This window comes from Rhamphochromis longiceps, linkage group LG4 (genome assembly GCF_057381845.1).
Source record: "Rhamphochromis longiceps isolate RC_006_pf linkage group LG4, R_longiceps_female_GT1.1, whole genome shotgun sequence".
NCBI classification, from domain to species: domain Eukaryota; kingdom Metazoa; phylum Chordata; class Actinopteri; order Cichliformes; family Cichlidae; genus Rhamphochromis; species Rhamphochromis longiceps.
The window spans coordinates 31,823,681-31,830,423 of NC_140560.1; positions in this window are offsets into that span (position 1 = coordinate 31,823,681).

Genomic DNA, 6,743 nt, shown 5'->3' on the forward strand with positions numbered 1-6,743 from the left:
GAGATATAATTAGTAAATTAAGAGCAACTTAAAAGACAAATGGAGTAGCGGTTTATGTGTTAAATATTCTTCTTGAATGTCAGTTTTTATGCTGAAGACATTGGGTTTAGGACATTTTGAGAGATGACCATTCTTGGTTCCCTTTTGGCCTCATTTTAATCAAAGCCACAAAAGGTCTGCACTTCATGCAAGTGCCATTATCATTATTAACTAATGCATAATCACACTTTGAGTCACACAGATAGCATAGTCCTCCAACCAACCCTCACCTCAAGTGTCTTTGTTCAGCCCTTTCATTCGTGTTGAGACCCCAGTAGGAGTATTTCTGATATAAAAGAGCTGTGCCCTCTGAAAAACAAGATCTATAATCACTTTGTTCCTCTTTCAATGTATTTTTAGCACTTAATCAATAAATGATGTAATGGCCTGATTTTTCTGGAACTTGATTTTTTTGGTTTTTGATCCCTGTGGACTTTTTAGTTGTTGCTTCTGGTAGGCATGACAGCGGAACAAAAAAGATTTTTAAAAATATATGGCACCAGACAAAAAGTGCAATTTTAAGTAGCTAAAATGAATCCAGTCTAAGGAAACCGTCCAGCAAGAAATCCTGCTTTAAATATTGTAAGTTTTCAAGTAGATGTAGGCGTGTAGCATGGAACAGAGGGGTGTTTTGTGATTTTTCCCTTCAATTATTTTGAGAAAATTGGATAGAAAAAAGCACAACCTGCTCTTGCTCTGACAGTTCAAAGATTTCTGTTCAGCCATAATCAGTAGAAACAAGTACTCAGAGCAGAAATCTGACTGCTCAAGTTATCATTCATCACAACCTCAAGAAGAGACTGAGATAGCATAGATGTTCTTGTTCTAGCTCATTTGAAATTACTTTGTCACTGTAACATGAGTATATTTTTGCCCAACACGTGTTCTGTATCTATTGTTTGTCTTTGTATAAGTCAATCCCCTTTAATGATTTGTTAAGTAACAGCTTCTACAGCTTTATTTTTCTTTTATGATCTGTTCTTTTGTACTACGGGTTTACCTGATGGCTGCTGTTTTGTTGTTGTTTGTCAAAAGCACCTCTATTGTCCCTTTGGTGACAATAAAAGTTCTCTCATTTTGAAAGCAAAGGTAAGAAAAGCTGAGGGGTTTTATTATGCCAAGTTTAGACAAACACAATATCAGCTCGATAATGGCCCAACTTGAGAGATGTAGGGCCCTCGGCGAGAGGCAAGACAATTCTTCCCACTATTCTCACCTCACAGCATACTGAGAAATAGACTCACTTTTTTTCTACCTTTCCCTGCCCTATAAAACAACATCTGCAATGTTGAAATGCAAATTACTATCCCAGATGCTAATATACATGGAAAAGTAAAAGATAAGCTGATGAAATTAGGATCACGCTGTTCTCTTCAGACAGCCCACAGCTATTCTTTACTTTCTGTTTTTCAATTTTAAGGCAGCCAATACTTGCCTTGAACATCATTCTTTATTTACTCTTTTGGTGAAATAAGTCGGTTTACACCCCTGCTCCAAGACATAGTCATGCCTGGATAAAGTTCACTTAGTTGGGGACCAAAGTAACTGCATCATGTCTCACAGGCAAAAATTTGTAACACATAATTTTAAATATTATAGTTATTTAATATCTGTTATAGTCAGAATATCCGATAGTTTGGTTCTATAGCACCGGTAGCATAAATAGTGCAGAGAAACACAAGTAATTTTAGGGTACTTCATGTTGCAAGTTAAAGATCCTACAATATTAGAGAGAGCCAAGCACTTTGTTACTGTGGAAAGGAAAATTTCCTTTGAACAGGAAGGAAGAGAAGACAGAAAAGGAGCATAGATATATAAACAATCAAGACAAAGCAGGAACAGACAAAAGTTAGTGACATGCAGTAATGGCAAACAAAAGCACAGCATGCACAGAGTGAAAACAGCCATGTGACGGAGAAATGTTCAGTGCATCACGGAAAATCCCCACACCTAAGGGATGGTTCAGGGTCACCTGACCCAGCCCCAACTATAAACCTTATCAAAAAGGAAAGTTTTAAGGCTAATCTTAAAAAGTAAGAGGGTGCCTCTCTCCTAAACTTAAACTGGGAAGAAGGGCCTGAAGGTTCTGCCTCACATTCTCCTTTTAGAAATGTTTTGAAATACAAGTAAGCCTGCAGTCTGACACAGAAGACTGCAGGCTGAGATACTCAGTAAGATACATAATTTGTAAGTGACTTTAATTCAATTTTGCATTTAACAGAAAGGAAATTAGCTACATATTACAGCCCTCATATTAGGTACACCAGAGTAGTGAGTTTCAGAGATGCACAAGTGCTTTTTCTAGCACCTGTCAGTACTCTCGCTGTGGCATTGTGGATCCAATTAAGGAGTTTTAAGGAGCATTTTCGAACAACCAAATGATAAGGTATTACAATATTCCAGGCTGCACATAGCAAATGAACAACAAACAGGATGTACCCAATTTTGACAAAAATCACATAATGACAGAAACGAATCCAAGAAATTTTGCACAATGTGCAGGTTAAAGGAAACACTCTGTTCACAAATGTTGAAGTAAGTACTGAAATTTGTACGGTCAAATACGATGACTGAATGTTGTCTGAATTTACAGGCATGAAACTGCACATAATCCAGGCTGTTATGTTTTAAGACATGCCTAAGGATTTGTGCTGTTCTGTGAAGTGAGCCATAATGATAAAGGCTTTATATTCACCACATCAAGAATTTCATTTGTAGTGTCAGTTCTTCAGCATTTTTACTCAGTGACTATTGTGCAGTATTAGAGTCTGCTTTATATTATGCTGAGATTCCTCCTAATGGAAAAATCTAACAGAATTTGAGGAGAATTAATGGCAAACTGAAAGCTTAATCATTTGAACACAGAAAAAGATGACTCTGCACTATCTTCAGGTCACAAATGCAAGAAAGGGATGAGAGAGAAGGCAGACCAGGATGAACAAAAGAGCAGTTATCAAAAGCACTTGGGAGTACTTCTGGAACACTCTGAAATATTTCTTGTGATAAAGGCAAATTCTTGTAGACATTAAATTGCCTGGTATGTTAAAGTGTTTCACCTCTTAGTTATAGTAAAAGGCAAACCTGCTCCACAGTCCCAGCTGTGGGTGATAAAACTGGCATGATGCAACAAAATGGAATTTAAACTGCAGTTTTCCAACTGATATTTGTTTTGAAAGGTACATTTTTATTAGAATAATAATAATTATTCTCATTATGAGCACGTTAGCTTGGAAACTAAAAGTGAGAAAAGTTTGTACACGTCACAGGTGTTGCATTTTATCTTTATATCAAAGCACATGAACAAACCAGGACAATAGAAACTCCTTCAAACAGATTTCTGACGAGATGAAAAACAAAAAACAAAAAGAGAATGGCTCATTTATGATCAGTTAAAAGTAGCGCTGTGCTGACTCGCACTGTTGAAAGGAGCAGCTGTTCTGGGTGATTCAGAAAAAAGCTTTTGAAACAACTTTAAATGACTCCAGTCAACACGGAGCCTTTGAAAATAAGTTATTATGGCCCTGCCTGATACTGTTGTGCTAAGCAAATGTTTATCGTAAAACAAAATGTTTGCTTGCTCATATTTGTGCTGCGAGTTAAATGAAAAGATTGATAGCACTTGCTGTGATTAATGAGATGCTACTGGCAGCAAATGTTTTACTCAGCTTAATGTTAAGAATGAAAATTAAAAGAAAGCAGCCAGCACCAGTCTCTATTAAGGTAACAAAGATGCCTCTTGGTGACCATCCCCAGGCAGCCTCTGCATCTGCTGAGCTGAGCTGTCCTCGTACACCTTGAAAATAACAACACCTACATTAGAAAGCTGTTGCTCTCAGCTCTATATTCAATGCTGCCACACTGATTAGCATTCTGAGCTTGAGTGCTATTCCCTGGAATTGGTTATTGGTCTTCCTTACAAACAGACCGCACACACTTTGGGTTGGCAATCACATCTTCCCCACTCAACAGCCCCCGCGGTTTAGGTGCTCAGTTACCTCCTGTTCACGTTGCACATCAATGACTGCATGCCCAGACATGGAGAGAACACTGGGAAGTTTGCAGAAAGCATCATCATCATCAGTGATCTTTCTGTGTGATGCTGCTTAACATCAACAAAACTAAACAGGCAATCGATAAAAGGCAAAAACGGTGAAGCTGAGATGGACAGTTTTAGATTCTTGGGAATTAATTTCACAGAAAACTTGTCATGTGATCATACATCTCCACCCTGGTCGGGAAAACTCAGAATAGATAGATCATAATAGATAGAAATAGAAATTATGGGTTTTATATTATATCCGTCTGCTAGGATTGGCTGGTTAAAATCTTTATCTTAACAAGCATAAATATATACTGGAGTCTGTAACACATAACAGTGTGGGTTTAGTATTGATAGTGTTTTCTGATTTGTTTCAAATGAGCAAATATATCTCTTTTAAAATCAATATATAATATACCAGCTGCACAGATTAACTAATGAGGGACTTGTTTCAATAGGGTGAATTCATATACAGCTGTGACCCTCGTGACAATGGAGGATTAGAGTGCAGACAGCCAGGATCGCCATCTGTTATGTGAAGGCATCGGGCTTTCCCAGTGAGAGGAATTGAAATCAGCACAACAAAGGAAATCTCCAAACCTTGGCCCTTAGCTCTGCACTTCTTCTTTTTGGCTTCCATCATTAGAATAGAGGCGATATTGGCGATAACATCCAGACTGTGTGCATATGTGTTCAGGGATGAGGTACATGCTGCAGAGAAAGAAGGAAACAAAGACGTGCAGCACAGGATGAATTATTAATGAGCAGTTAGAAGTGCTATCTGTGTCATAAGATACACAAATTGCTTGAGATGAAAATGTCAGATTGGTTGTTTTTTTTTCTCGTGTTCCACCCTTCTTCAGGTTCAGACACGCTCACTCTTGTGTCTCCTCCACAACGAGGGCATTCATTGAACAGGAGTCCTAATGTCTCTGACCCTAATGTCCCAAACACTCAGCTGATAGTAGACACTGCGGGAAAGTTGAGCCATACATTGATGTTTCCAAACATTAGCTGAGACTGACATTGAAGATTCAAAACATGACTTTGTATTTACACCATATAGTTCCAGGGTGTCTCCTCAATGTCTGCAAGCTTGTGCGGACCATTTTAGATGTGTTTACATACCTTTTGTTTTGGGGTTAATGAGACTTTATGGCAAATCTAAGCAGACTAGAGTGAAGTATAGTTTAAAGGAATAGTTCAAAATTTTTAGAATGAAACATAAATTAATGTTAAACTTATTATGAAGTTATAAATCCAAGGCAGTTTGATTTGGGACAACCTTCAATATACCTAACAGTATATCTGACCATTGTATTTATAATTTTTGCATTGCCCCCATAATTCTTTTATTTTTATTTTTTGTGCTTTAATCATATGGTTGTCACTACTTAACACCGTATGCTTAAATAATCAGATTAATTTATTATTCATTTAATTATCTGGTTTGAAACAAATGCAAATTCTCAAATTCTAATGACTATTTTTCTACTAGACTGGGCTCATCAGGCCGACATCAACGCCATGCATATTTAAACACTCTGAGATGAGAGTGATTTCAAAGATATCACTGTCAGCCGTGTGGGTTGTCAATTTTGATATATGTAAAGATCAGACATCAAAAATCCATTCCCTGACCTTTTTTGCATTTTTCCACTCTCTGCATTTTCATTGTACCCCACTCTCTGAATTAATTGGTTCATTAGTGAAGGCAATTAGGAGCAGAGGGTGCGAGGACAAACTCTGATGTCCTTTTAGATGTATACAAAATCATTCATCCAGCAGGTCTGAGAGCTTCCAAGCACATCTGTCATGGTCCCTTTAAAACGCTGAGCTGAGCATCTGAGACTCGCTGTGTGAAAGAGCAGCCTCCGATATGTGAACCTAAGGAAGATTTATTGAAAACAAAAGTTGAAAACTGATGGGTGTTCTACCACTTTTCCACTTTAGTGCTCAATATTTTCAGAAACTAAGGTAGAATATTTATTGATATGTACTGACGCACTTGTTCCTCTACCTACTAATGTCACTCCACTACATGTCATATGTAAATTCTGTACCTACTTAAGGTACTGAGAGAGTAGTGTTTAAGATTTTGTTTACTAGATATTAATATACTGTATAACAGTATTCTGCTGTAAGGAGAGTCCTATTGTGTAATCACAGTCTACTGGTTTGAAATTTTAAGAAAGGGCTGCTATTTATCTTAGTGCATACTTCACACCATGTATTTTTACATACCCTAATGGCAGTCTGAAGTCAGTACTCTTGCTTACAATCGGTGCTTTAGCATTTGTTCTGAACACATATTTTGCAATTACTTATTTATTTAGTGCTTTTTTAGAAAGAAAACTCCAGTAGATTTTCTACTTGCTTTTGAAAACATTACTCTAAACTGTTTTTGGTAACTGTGGCACTTTACCAATCTATATTCTTCTGTCCTATCTGGCTATTTTGTAATACCTTCAGAATTTAAAGGTGTTAAAACAAAGGCTTATACAGAAGTTGAAATGGTGTCTGTTTGATACTTTGCATAAAATACATTAATTATAGCGGATTCTCAAAAACTAATAAGGTTTATTTTGAAGGTTGTTGTTTTTTAAGACAATGAGTGATGTGAAAGTGAAAACCGAAATACTAGTACGGTAGGCTGTACGTGAAC